The sequence below is a fragment of the Nasonia vitripennis genome, chromosome 2, assembly GCF_009193385.2.
Source record: "Nasonia vitripennis strain AsymCx chromosome 2, Nvit_psr_1.1, whole genome shotgun sequence".
In the NCBI taxonomy this organism is placed as follows: domain Eukaryota; kingdom Metazoa; phylum Arthropoda; class Insecta; order Hymenoptera; family Pteromalidae; genus Nasonia; species Nasonia vitripennis.
Window position 1 is genome coordinate 17,764,984 of NC_045758.1, and position 12,927 is coordinate 17,777,910.

The 12,927-nt window shown below is 50.4% G+C and overlaps 2 protein-coding genes across 7 annotated transcripts in view; one reads left to right on the plus strand and one right to left on the minus strand.

Moving 5' to 3' along the window:
* Positions 1 to 12,927, plus strand: part of LOC100118970 (epidermal growth factor receptor) — a 147,646-nt gene that overhangs the window by 96,723 nt on the left and 37,996 nt on the right. For 3 of the 5 annotated variants that reach the window (XM_008215821.4, XM_008215819.4, XM_008215823.4), the window contains exon 2: positions 11,669 to 11,729. The exons of the other annotated variants lie outside the window; for them this stretch is intronic. The gene's annotated coding sequence lies outside the window, so the exon portion shown is untranslated. The remainder of the gene's footprint in view (positions 1 to 11,668; positions 11,730 to 12,927) is intronic. 5 annotated transcript variants of the gene reach the window in all.
* LOC103317534 (triadin-like) overlaps positions 1 to 12,927 on the minus strand; it is a 72,798-nt gene that overhangs the window by 50,569 nt on the left and 9,302 nt on the right. Inside the window, exon 4 of one of the 2 annotated variants that reach the window (XM_032596661.1) lies at positions 6,768 to 8,167. The exons of the other annotated variant lie outside the window; for it this stretch is intronic. The gene's annotated coding sequence lies outside the window, so the exon portion shown is untranslated. Of the gene's footprint in view, positions 1 to 6,767; positions 8,168 to 12,927 lie in introns of those variants that run through there. 2 annotated transcript variants of the gene reach the window in all.

A 12,927-nucleotide genomic window follows, 5' to 3' on the forward strand; every position in this document is an offset into this window, starting at 1 on the left:
AGCGTGTGTCCATTGGCCGTACGCGCGTAATGAGATGCACTGACAGCAGAGTTTATTTGTAGTAGCCGACGTGTGTATAGGTATTAGCCGATGTGTATATTTATTACAAGATGGCGAGAGGCTAGAGCTTGGATTACGTGATGTGAGAAATAGAGACATCGCGCGGTGATAACAGGTAGATCTGAATTAGAAGCTTTCGTCCGTGGGATTGATAGCCCTGATGAATATTCACAGTCTGTATAATGGCTCTGTTTACAAGTTGCAACTATCGAAACTTTTGCTGTAACTGTAAAATCTAATCGCGGATACGGTTTCAGCGCCGTCGCACAGCTGACTCGGACTGGAGGAAAAAAAATATTTCAGAGAGCTCCGTCGTACAAATCATATTTCACGTCGGGCTTATTCAGCAATCACCGAATTCCTGAGCGCGCGCGCGCATGCGGTGAGACCTCTCCCAACGCCGACGATTAAAACGAATAGCGCTAAAGGGGCCTTAGACTTCCATCTACATTAAAATGTCTCTCCGCGATGGAAATCTCTTCTAAGCGTAGGCTTCGCCCCTCTCTTTCCCCGCAAGGAAAAAGTCCGAGAGATATACCGCGGACGCAGAGAAAAGAGACAGACACGCAGAGACAGAAGACGGGGACACACGCGTGAGTATGTGTACACGTATGTATACACGTACGGTTAACGCAGGAATTACGCAAGTCAGGAATTTCTTCGGGCTCTCCGGATCACCGAGCTGCTGCTGGCTACAGAGCAGCGGCAGCAGCAGCGGAGAACGTTGTGCCGAACGTTCGGAGGACGGTTAGTAGGCTCGGTGACTTGAACGCCTGGATAAGAAGCCGGGCCGGCGCGTTGGCGGCCTATTGTCCGTCTCGGAAACGTCGTGCTCCTCTCGTCGTCGCCACTTTGCCTCTCGCCGCTGCTCCGGCGCGTAGCAGAAGGGACTCGGCCGCGGGAGAAAGCTCATGGGTTTTCGGGCCTGACGTGTACCGACACCACGGGTCCATGTCTGTCTGCTTGCTTGTTTCTCGCTCTTCTTTTTCGCCGCGCCGGCCGACGGAGATGCATTTTTCGGTTTGGTATTCCGGGCGCGCGGCATTTTGCAGCAAGTGTCGCCTTTTTTGCGAAATTCGGAGGCGGATTGTTTTATCGGTTCTGCGCGGAACAGCCAAATGGATTTGGAAAGCATTAAAAATCAACCCGCAGGCTGATCGGAGATGCACTCTTGTATATTGCACAACCAAACGATCGAGGTGTATAAGCACTCGGCGGCGGCGTTTACGCCTCGCCTTCTATTACATATAGCGCTCTCCGCTCTATCGCAATTAAAAATCGATTAACCTCGAAAAAAATCTCCGATCCAACGGGCCTCGATACGAAGCGAGAATAAACCGAAAAATCATCAGCAGCAACAATAGCAGCGGCTTTCATCCATCCAGATCACATCTCGTACGACCTATACGTACGCTTTTTCTTCTCTCTCTCTCTCTCTCTCTCTCTCTCTCTCTCTCTCTCTCTCTCTCTCTCTCTCGAGTATTATTATACCGATCTCTCCTGCGAAGAACCGACGAAAAAAATGCTAACGGCGCTATATAGACGCCCGGAGCAGGGCTACCTCTATACACTCCTCTCTTCGCTCCCTAGGGCATGAATATCTCATGAAGTTTCGGGACCTAGCGGTCACGCGCCTCTCTCGCCTTTCTTCGCGCGGGCCGCTCTTTTACTTTCGTCAGGATGCGCCGCGCATATCCTGCAGAGCGAAAATTGGAGACAACAACAACATCGCCGGCGACGATTTCGTCGTCTATACGAGCGCGAGTTTGCGCGAGAAAGGGAGGGGAACACCATGTTTGGCCGGCGCGCGTGCATATGGATATGCGTTCGATGGCCTACGCGCTTATAGGCAAAGGAGAGGAAGAGACAGGACGGCGATTGGTTATAATAGAGGAAGAGATATACACACTCGATCGCGCATAATTTCCTCTTCCCAACTATACAGCCGTCTATACCTCGTACACACGGCTCGTATAGGCTAATTTGATTTTCTTATTTCTTTTTTTTTTTCATCTACTCCTGCTGCCGACTTGGTGAGAGAGTAAGACTCATTGTTGCCGTCGCCGCTTATGCGTCAGCCGATGATTTGGCGAGGCTTAGAAAGTAGCGCCTCTCTCGCGTGTGTGTAAGCGTTAATTTTTTCGAACGTAGGACGGTGTTGCTTGATTTTTTCATTTCGATCGGCGAGTTTTTTGATTTTATCGATTCTGACGGACGGTCGTAAAAAAGTACTTTTCTCTCTTTCTTCTACTCACAATGGACAGCCTGTGTGTCGGAGAGAAGGAGAGGAAAAAGGAAAGCATAAAAGAGCAAAGTGCATTCTATGCGTGGGTGTAAAAACAAGGAAAAAAGTCACGTATACTCCAGTCTCTTACAAAACACTCACCGGGCCTGTGATTATATTCAAGTCCGCATTATACCGTACGGCTGCGTGAATACGCTTTCCTCCAAAACACACAAATAAAGCGGGAGACACCTCGAATATCAAAATACAGCGCACAACGAAGCCTACTGTTCCACCGCGGCCGCGCTCGATAAATCTACTATCGCATAAATCTCCCCCGCGGATAGCAAGCACCACTCGAGAGTCGAAATGTCAACAAGCGTTAGATTTTCGCTGACTTCTAGCTCCGCGCACAAAAGCGCAGTTAAGCTGCTTCTCCCTCTCCTCGGGCCTCTCTCGGGGCACGTATACACCTATATAGTCTATGTAGGCTTGAAACCGATCCGATTCGAAGATTGCCGTTTATCTCCCTTTCTCTCGTTCTCGCTCGGTCGCTTGCGCGCGAGGCTGCATTGCTGCTGTCGGGCACGTGTCGCCCCGAGTAATGAGCTCGACAATGCCTCGGGAGAGGGCCGCAATTGCATCGCCCCACCGCTATTGCGCGCGTATAGGGATCCAGTCCCACCGCTGCCGCCGGGAGGTGTAAAAATTTGTTACCGATGTCGAATTCTCTCGCTGATTGCCCTTAATTCGACGAGCTTTTCCGAGGCTTGGGTCGGATAGTGACTCAGAGCGGGTTCGAGTTGTTTTTTGAAGAAATGTACATTTTTACTGACTCGACAGCGTAAATATTGGCGGATCGAAGATAGCGCGATTGGGAAATAACGTCGTCAGTCGTCGCGCTGTGTGCTGGTAAACAAGTAATCGAAGTCGTCGCACTTTTGCGAGACTGATCTGATGAATGTCATATTGTGCTCGCCATACGAGGCTGCATCGGAAGACGGAGGAATGCGAGTAGCGCTTGCTTCTCGGGAATTTTACGCGGAGGACGCGCGACATGACTTACGCGCTTTTTATTGTGATTACATATGCGGTTATGCGGTTTTATGTTTCATGAATTTTTTGCGACGCAAACGCTCTGAAAAAACAACGCGCGCGCACCTTTGTTGACCGCCGAGCTCGAGAGATTATGAAAAAGCTGGAATTTCCCATCGAGATCGGAATAAATGACGAAGATTATCCGTTTCAAAACGCGCGAATCCAGACAAACAAACAGCCCGACGAACCAGAGCGTGGAAAGAAGGAAGGAAGATCGATGGCTCACAATCGCCAATAATTAGCGACTCTTTGTCCGCTGCGCAGGAGCGCTCCGGGCGAGGATGTTGCACATCCAGCGCGACCTTGCGCGTGAATCTCTTCTGTCTCTCTCTTTCTTGGCCGTGCGATGTTCTCCGGGAAGGGGAAGCCCCTCGCTAGAGGCTATTGACGCCGCGAAACTTTTCGGGGAGGTGGCCCGCTCCGTTGCTTCACGGCACACCTGCTCGCTTGTCTGCGCTGACCACAGGTTGCAGTTTCGGGGATGAGCCTGATGGAGAAAAAGTTCCGATGTAAATACCGGGTGCATCGGGGAGAAACACTTGGCGATTCTCTCTCTCCTGGTCCGGCTGCATTTCTTGTTGTGTTTGCGTTAACGAGTGTCTTGACAAAGTACCGGTTTCAAAAATCGATGTAACGTGAGAGAGCCTCAACTTCATGGTTTAATTCGGCTGGCAGAAGTGCGCTCGAGAAAGACATGCCGGCTAGTATCAGTTAGTATGTAGGCTTCCACAAGAACATGCTCGCCAATCCCGAGAGCTGGCTTCCATCTTCTCTGGCTGTATAAAACCAGTCGTGAATTTTCCACCTCGTCAATGACATAATATCGCGTCGCAGCGAAAAGCCCCGGCGTCATTACGTGCCTGTAGTATATCCTCGAAGAAGAGATGTGTCTTGCCTCGCCATATATCGCAAAAAGCATCGTATAATACTTGAGCGCTCGTCGATCGAAGCCGATCATCGATCGGCAGTATAATCGCCAGTTTCGCGATGTATATGAGCGCGCGTATGCGAGTGATTTGCCGTAGTCATATTTCTGCATTCCTGCTATTTTATGGCTTTATTGGACGGAGGCTCGCGTCGCGTAATATATGGGCGGCAAAAAGTTCAACCGCTTCAGCCCGTGTATCATCGCAATATGACTCCGGCTTTTCTGGAAAATAACGTTTCAGCGAGAGACGAGGATAATAAACGCGTGAAATTTTCAAAGACGTACCTGGCAAGCCCACTGCTAATTACACGCGAGTTAAAGAGCAAAATCAATCGTCCTCATTATCGATGAATTTCAATATCCACACTAGCGGCATAGTACATCCCGCGCGCGAGGGAAAGGCATATACTTATGTACAGCGAGCGGATGACGTCAGCCAGGAATGAGGTTAAAGCAGCGACGAGTTAAAGTCGAGCGGGATTAATATATGCATGGTCGTATAGGTATATGCGCGAGGATGCAGATGATGCTGGCTGCACGCGAGATCGACCTAATGAGCGATATCGGAGTCGCGTTTTTCCCTCCGCGAAATTGAATAACATCTTGACACCGGGCGGCTAATCAGCAGATCATCGATTGGAAATCATCGCATTTGACTTTCTAGCGCTGCACATGTAACGTACAACTGAATATGTATATAGGTATACTGCAGTCGTATGTAGTTTTGACAGCGTCGGGTCTAAAAATAAAAGACACGCAAAGTTGGGCCAATAGCACGGCTAGTGTATCGGCCTCGATCGATCGATCGATCGATCGATCGAGAGAGAGAGAGAGAGAGAGAGAGAGAGAGAGAGAGAGAGAGAGAGAGAGAGGGGGAGAGAGATAGAGAAATAGAGAGAGAGAGAGAGCGAGTTCAGCTCGGGGTAACGACGCCGTGAGTTGCGGCTACGTATGCAAATTCGACGTAACGGTGTCCTCCGTGCGGTGCCGTAGCGCTGCGCGCTCGCGCAAGCGAGTTGTTCCGTATCTTCTCTTTTTTTCTTCAAAACCGCTCTCCGGCTGTCTCTTTCTCTCCACGGGTGCCCTCTTTCATGTCGCCGCGTTATTAATTGATCGCCGCTTGGCCCAATTACCCGCGTAATTGGCCATATTTACATGGATTCCAATAACGTCTCCGTAAATTCGTCCGCTCGGCTGAGTGTTGATATGAAGTTCAAGTGTGTTGTACGAGGGTTGCATAACTACTCGGCAGCGCGCTTTATTTTGGTCGCCACGACATTGGAATTATCTTTAACCGCTTCGGGGTACTATCATCTTTGTGTACTTAAAGAAGCGACAACAGGCTCTGCGCTTTTTTAATCTATCGACATCGACAATTGAATAACGCGCTGCAACGATTCTATTTTTATGGTCATTCTTTGCAGACGCTAGATTATGCGCGATATCTCGTACTGGCGGAACAGAAAAAGGCCCTCGCTCATCGCTGCAAACGCGAAAGTAATCAGGAGAGATCGTGCCAAACAAGATCGACAAGAGAATCAAAACAAACACGGGCGCAAAGAGCTGCATCTCCCATTGTGTGTGCTGCGGCTCTCCCTTCTCGCAGACACGATTCCGAACAAGCAAAGGTTAAACGAGATCGACGACTCGGCTATCGGTGAAATCTCTTGCTCGTCCTCATCGAACACACGTACACACACACACACGTACACTCGCGGATTAGCTCTGTCATTTTTTCCTCCAAAGATCGAAGCCTAGTACACGAGATAAACTCGCGGTTGTTTACACTGATAGGAGCGAGCCACGAGTATATAACATACCTATATAGCTGTACAGTACAGTACATAACACACCTCGACTAGAGATGCAGTGCAGCTCTCGGAGCGGCGTAGTTACGCAAGAGACGAGCGTGTTTATCACTTCTACGTGCCTCGCGGCCGTGTTTTTCACGCCTCGAGTCGCTTCGTGTTCCTCTCTGACGAGCTTGCAGTTTTCTCGATAAGCTTTCGAGCACGCGATATGCAGGATTTTGTTCAGCGCGGAGTTGGTAATTTTAGACACTGGACTGTTTTGATTAACACGCTATTGCAAGAGAGCTGAGTCGAAGATTAGGATCGCGTTGCGTGCGCGCTGGGTGTAAAAAATTACTCGTAATCGACGAACGAGTGATAATTCATGAAAAACCTTATTATATCCCAAGAAATGTGTTTTTCTCTAATGCTATTACAGGCCGCGCATAGTCTCTCAATGACGCAGCTTATACAAAAATAAGCGCTGACGATAACGCACCTCAATGTCACATTCATAACTCGCGCGTTTCTAGCGCAGTCCACTTTTTCGCTTGAGAAAAACTTGCAAAACAGCATTTTCGAAAAACGCGTTTGGCATATATAACCTAACGATCCGAATGAAATATTCCCGAAAACAGCCGGAATTCTCGGGCAAAAGCGGCCTCTGCACAATGCGCGAGCTCCTATACGCGCGCAGAACCAGAGCTGTCGTCCTGCTGCCGCGCCGCGAAAGCTGGATTCCCTTATCTCGCCCTGGCATCCGCGAGCCGGCCGGAGCCCTTTGTCTCTTTCTCTCTTGGCCCGCTGCAGCTCGACGCGCCGCGTGACCGCAGACTCTCTTTCTCTCGGGAGAGGCGTATCGCGGTAGTCGATATTTGCATCTTGCGCGCGAGCTATACGGCTCCCTCCTCGTCCTTTTTGTTTCTCTGGCAGGAGCTTTATCGATCGATTTTAAATTGGTACCGGGGAAGGGAGAGAGGGAGCGTGCTTTCTAGCTCGAAGCGATCCTTTTATTTCGTGTAATAATTAACCGAACGCTTGTCCTTGCGGGGGAACGCGCATGAACATTGGGGTCAGTAAGCTGAGCCCGCGATGTGACTCAGCTCGAATCGTTGGAAATTTCAAAACCCGCACGAAAATACACTCGTCGGTAAAAGCAAGAGCGATCTCGCCGAGGAGGCGTTTTTATGTCCGTATTTTTCACCGGGCACGCGCGAAAGTGCTACACACATATACACTATATATACAACACACGAACAAGGTAGCAGTCAGAAAGACGTTGAACCACTTTCGAGAAAGGGTTCGGCGCGTGCCTACCGCGCGAACCGGTCAACCTGTTGCGTAGGCGGCGAGGACGACGATTCTGCGCGTGCTTCCTCTTTTTTGATCCGCGCCCCGCAGGTTTGCGTATATATAGGTATAACGCGCTTCGAGGGAATGAAAAAGTGTTCAATTTCACATTAGGCCTGAAAAAACGTTAATACGCGCGCGAGTGCATAGAAAAGCGCAAGGTTTTAAAGGCTGAACAATTTAAAAACCCGCCCGCTCACAATGCGCTCCACAGCAGGGCTCTCGACGGCGAGTGAGGCAACAGCGCAACAATAAAAGAGGCTCACGTACGGCCATTCACGCACACACATGCGCGCGGCATCTACTCGTCCTATGCACATATAGGAGGAGGGAGAGAGAGGGGAGTTCCCAAACAGGCCTATATATCGCGCTCTCTGATCTTTTCCTCTTGCAGTGCTGACCCCGAAAAAGGCCCCAAGGGCCCGAGCGCCGAGAGATGCTGCAGCGCATCCAAGAGAGAGGCTCTCGAGACCTCGTTAAAAAGGGACGTTATAGAGTGAGCGCGCGCATGCTGGTACCACAAATCTCGCGTCTTTCGGAGAATTCGCTGCGCCGGCCATTTCTCGGTTTCCCTCTATCTCTCTCGTTCTCCCGCAACGTCTTGTTCAAATTTACACGCTGGCCGCGTTTTCTCCCGATGCGCTTATACCTGTAGATTCTCCCCTCTTCATGAGCACGTGAAAATTGGTCGGGTAAAGTTTCCTCTCGTCCGAGATCCTAAAATTTTTTATCGATTAGTCAACATACAGCTACAGCCGCAACGGCCAATCGCAAAGAACAATGCACTCGCCCCCGCGAAATCTACTCGCGCGCATTCATTCACGTCGAATCACACTGAATGAAGCTGATCCTCTCTCTCTCTCTCTCTCTCTCTCTCTCTCTCTCTCTCTCTCTCTCTCTCTCTCTCTCTCTCTCTCTCTCTCTCTCTTACCGAGCTTGCATTCAATCGTCATTCATCCGACGGTCGCAGTTGCATGCAGCAGTAGCAGGGGGAGGGAACAAAGTGCCGGGACAAATTTCTCCTCCCGGCACACCGTGCACAGGCTATTGTTACAACCGAGAGAATCAGAGGGATCCGCCGCGCGCGCGAGCGCGAAAGGGAGGAGGCGAGAGAGAAAGCGCGCTCCCGCGACACCTTCGCTTTGTACTTGTGTACTTTTCTTTTGGACCAGGAGGGCATTTTTGCACTTCGATAATATGATACGCACGTTTGCCTCTTTTTAGCTCCGCTTCCGCCATAAATCGACCGCCAGCAGCTTTTTGCGAAAACACACTTAATTAAGAGATTGGCGTAAATATAAATCCGAGAGGCCAGTCCGGCGCAAAAAATCCAAAGCAGCGAACAAATAAAATTTCGCCAGCCGAAGCGTATACACAGCCGCAGTGTTGCGTGCGCGCGAGTATGTATACAGCGAGACGGCTCAGGGTGGGCGTCAAGGACTCTCGCGCGCTGCGCGCGAGACCGGTATGCACGAGCGCTGCAGTGTGTGTCCGACGACGCCATATCTGACCAGTGACTCTCTCTCGTACTATACTCTCGTGCATCTCGCGCGCGTGCGGAGCGACGCACCGGTGCCTCACTTATGAGCATATAGAACCCGATGGTGCGTATCGATATCATTCATCTCGAAACCGCACGGCTGTTCGATGAAGAATCGTATTGTGAGCGCGCTCTCATTAGGGCCAGACTAATTTTGGACTTTCCTCGGGTGTCTGGCCGGCCCTAATTGAGCGTACGTATAATCCCGATGCGCTCGCAATTATCGCGCGGCGCCGGATCACACACAGCACGAAAGATTAACGACGTAAAATTGAGGTTTGAGCGCATGCGCACACGTGAACGAACGCTCGTCGCAATCACGCCATTGTGCGACGATGAGGATAAAGCTAGCCGCGGGCTTTTCATATACGTGCGGATATAATATAGGGATGATAGTACTCATTAGCCTGACGCTCGTTCGCGAAGGATTTTCGGGGGGCATTAGCGCGCGGAGACGAGTCTATTAGCTTCGGGCTTTGGGTGTTTTTCGGTTTAATTACGGGCTTTTAATGTAGAGAGGAGAACGGATGGAGCGGATATCTAATGATCGAAAGAAGGATTAAAAAATTGGAAAATCTCGTAAACCAGCGAAACCCACGCTGCGGAGGCACACGGTAAACACACACGCATCGATTTCTAATCACAACACAGGCACTCTCTCTCTCTCTCTCTCTCTCTCTCATTTCCTGCTTTCCTCCCAATTAATTACGAACGAAACGCACGAGCAAAAAAATCACGTCCCACCCGGCGTGTATCATTACACTCGCGCCGCGGCTCTTCCAAAAGCGGCTCGTGTGCGCGCACGCGCCCACGGCAGCACACACACACACAGGAAATTTAACGGCTTCGATTCCTAGGCGTTTTTCCAGGCTAATTGTCCGGCTGTGTGGCCGGCGCACACACGCGCGATAATGCACGGCAATCACAGGCGCGCGCCGAGCATAATCGGCTGTAATTGTGCGCGAAGCGAGCATCGATCCACCGCACGCGTTGACGAATCTCTCTCGGATATTCGATGATAGGTTCCGCTCGTTTTTTGTTCCTCGTCCAGCGTTGCTAGAACCTGCTACACAGCTCGACAAAGCACGCCGACCTCTTTTTTCCGCAAAATTGTCTAAACTCGATTTCCTCGCCGCGGCTCAGTGCATACAGGTAAATCTCGTTCATTCGGAATTCAGCTCGCGTCGCCATTCGATGAAGACGCCACACGATAAGCGAGACGAGCGTCGGCTTAATTAAGCGACGTCGGCATCAATCGAGCTGCCGTACACGCGGACACAGGCGCGATCGGCGGCTCCGATTCCCAGGAAATCGCGGCGAGCCTCTCGAGGAATGTACCTCACTTTCGCGAAATCCAAGCAGCGCACAGCGAGCGGCTTTTTGCGAGCGGCCGCGCGGGACTATGTTAATGCGCGTGTACGGCAGCGTGTTTGCGATGCAGCGGCGGTCCGGCTTTTTCGTCGTGACTCGATGTCGCTTCTAATTGAGGCGACCGGCGGGGAGAGAGAGGAGACGGGGGAAGGGAGGGGGAGAGAGAGGCTGAGCTGGAGATAGGAGGATGCGTTGCTCTCGAGAGTAGAGACTATTGTATACACAAGCGAGTGCCGTTCTTTATGAAAAATTCGGATTCGTACACCCGATAAGTGTCCGAGGTACCAGCATTCCCCGTGTCTTATATGTCACACCGCCGGGGCACTTCTGATACTTTCGCCCGGCTCCAAATGACCATCCGCACGATTTCAGACACGCAGTCGCGCAGCTCAGAAAAAGCTCGCTGGAATCCCTCCGGCCTTTTCTTTCGCGGCCATGCCCCGTCCGCTCAAATATTTATCGGAGCGCTGGGAATCTCGTCCACAGAACCGTGCTTTATTTCGTCATAAGAAGACCAGCGCGACGTTCCCACGTGTGCGTTTTTAGGCGCCGACGTTACTCTGCCCGATAATTGCGAGGCGACGTTCGAATGTCTCGCGCGATTTACGTCGCCTGCATTTTTTCGTCTTCCTTTATTAGCGCGCTTGTTTGAAAAGAGAAAAGAAATAAGAAGCATTATTACGTCATACGTAAACAAACAACGGCGAGGCCAACGCGTCCTTATCCGCAACGTGTAACACACCACAACACGCTCGAAGCCTGATTTGCATCCTTCGCTCGGCAAAACCATCACGTATTTGTTATTGCATCCTTCCGGTGCAGCGGCGGCACTCTTTCCCCCTGTCATTTCGCCAGGCGCGACCCACGCGCCTGTCGGCGCACTTTTTCCCTCCTCGCGCGGCTGTGTATGTATATAAGTTATATACGAGTCATTAGCGCGAGTGTCGAAATCCTAGGAGAGACGCATAGAGAGTCTCCTTTGTTCCGCGACCCGGCGATTGCATCTCCGCTTCCTTCCGCGGCACAATAAACACCGACGCGCATATTCTTTCTCCGCATAGGCTTGTAGGCTCATGCATACGGGCGATTGGAAGAAAACGCCGGCCTATTATCGTGATCGTGGCATCGTTCGGTTGGTTTTTCTCCTGCGGTTGTTTTTTAAATAAGGTCTCACTCGTGTGTTTTTTTTCTTTTTCTTTTAAGAGAAATACTTGCAGATGACATAGGGCTATAGTGTGCTATGTTATGGATTAGTTACTAATTTATGAACGCTTCTTATAACCAATGCCTTTTTCTCTTATTTGCAGTACCGGATGTCACACGAAAGAAACGCGACTGGATGCATCGGACAGCCTTGATTTCGTAAAAGTGAGTACTTAATCCTTTCATTTTAAAAAATAACTGCCTCTGCGCAGACACGACACAGCACTAAATTCCTTCCGAGAGATCATTCCAATCGCCGTTCCCGTGTACACAGTTTCAATTTTCGTCCCATAAAATAAGGAACGCCACGGGCGGACGATATGGAGGGGGGAGCCAAGCGCATAATTCCCGCGGCTAATGCACACCTTTTTTTCCTCCGCGTGGGGCCAAGATAGCCGAGCAATATCGGCGAGGTATTCATATGCTCGAGCGAATTTCTTTTTCCATCTCGCCGTCGTCCGCGGCTAATTTGACTGGTAATTCGATTTTTATTCAGCCGTTATTCCGCTCGTTCTTTTTCTACTGGTCGCGAGTCACATAATTTCTCTGTATCTTTGGCCGCGCGCGCGCGGAATGGGCGGTTCTCCGAGGTTAGTTTTAAGCGGAATTCAAATGCGCGGCGTTTCGTCGGTATAATCGCCGCCAAGACCGATCAATCTTTCGCCGGGATTACGGATGTAGGAATATTCTGTAATGATGATGTAAAAGCATTCCGGAGAGAGCGAAAAAATCGCTCTTAAATTTGGCGATTATCGAAAAAAGCACTACAGCTCGTTCGAAATTCCTTTATCTATCATCGACTTTGGTGACTCGTCGAGGAGCGTATCCATCACCAATGGCCCATCTGCATAACAGTATCCACACTGAGTCAACAAACTCGGCTCGAGGAATAAAAGAGCAGCGGAGAATTGACAGCTTCCACTATAATGCTTGAGAGAGAGAGAGAGAGAGAGAGAGAGAGAGAGAGAGAGAGAGAGAGAGAGAGAGAGAGAGAGAGAGAGAGAGAGAGAGAGAGGACAATAAGGGCTATCCTCTCGTCCAGTATTATACCGTAAGGAAGTGCGCGCTCGCGTCGATTTCACTCAGACGCTCGCGTGGGAGAAATCATCATCATCGTCGAGTGCGGATATCGGAAAACAAAGGAGACGAGCGAGAACGCTCATCATCTCCGTAGGCACTTGAGTCTCCGGCGCACGCGCCGCCGATAGGTATAAGTGGCAGTGCGGATATCGACGCCGTGTTTGTTTACGACTCGATTTTTGCACGCGAGTATCGTTTCGACGATCAAGAAGCGCGTTTCGTTCAATTTTCGCTTCTACATTTCGAAGTATAAACTTTATATTTTCGATCGAGCTTATGACGA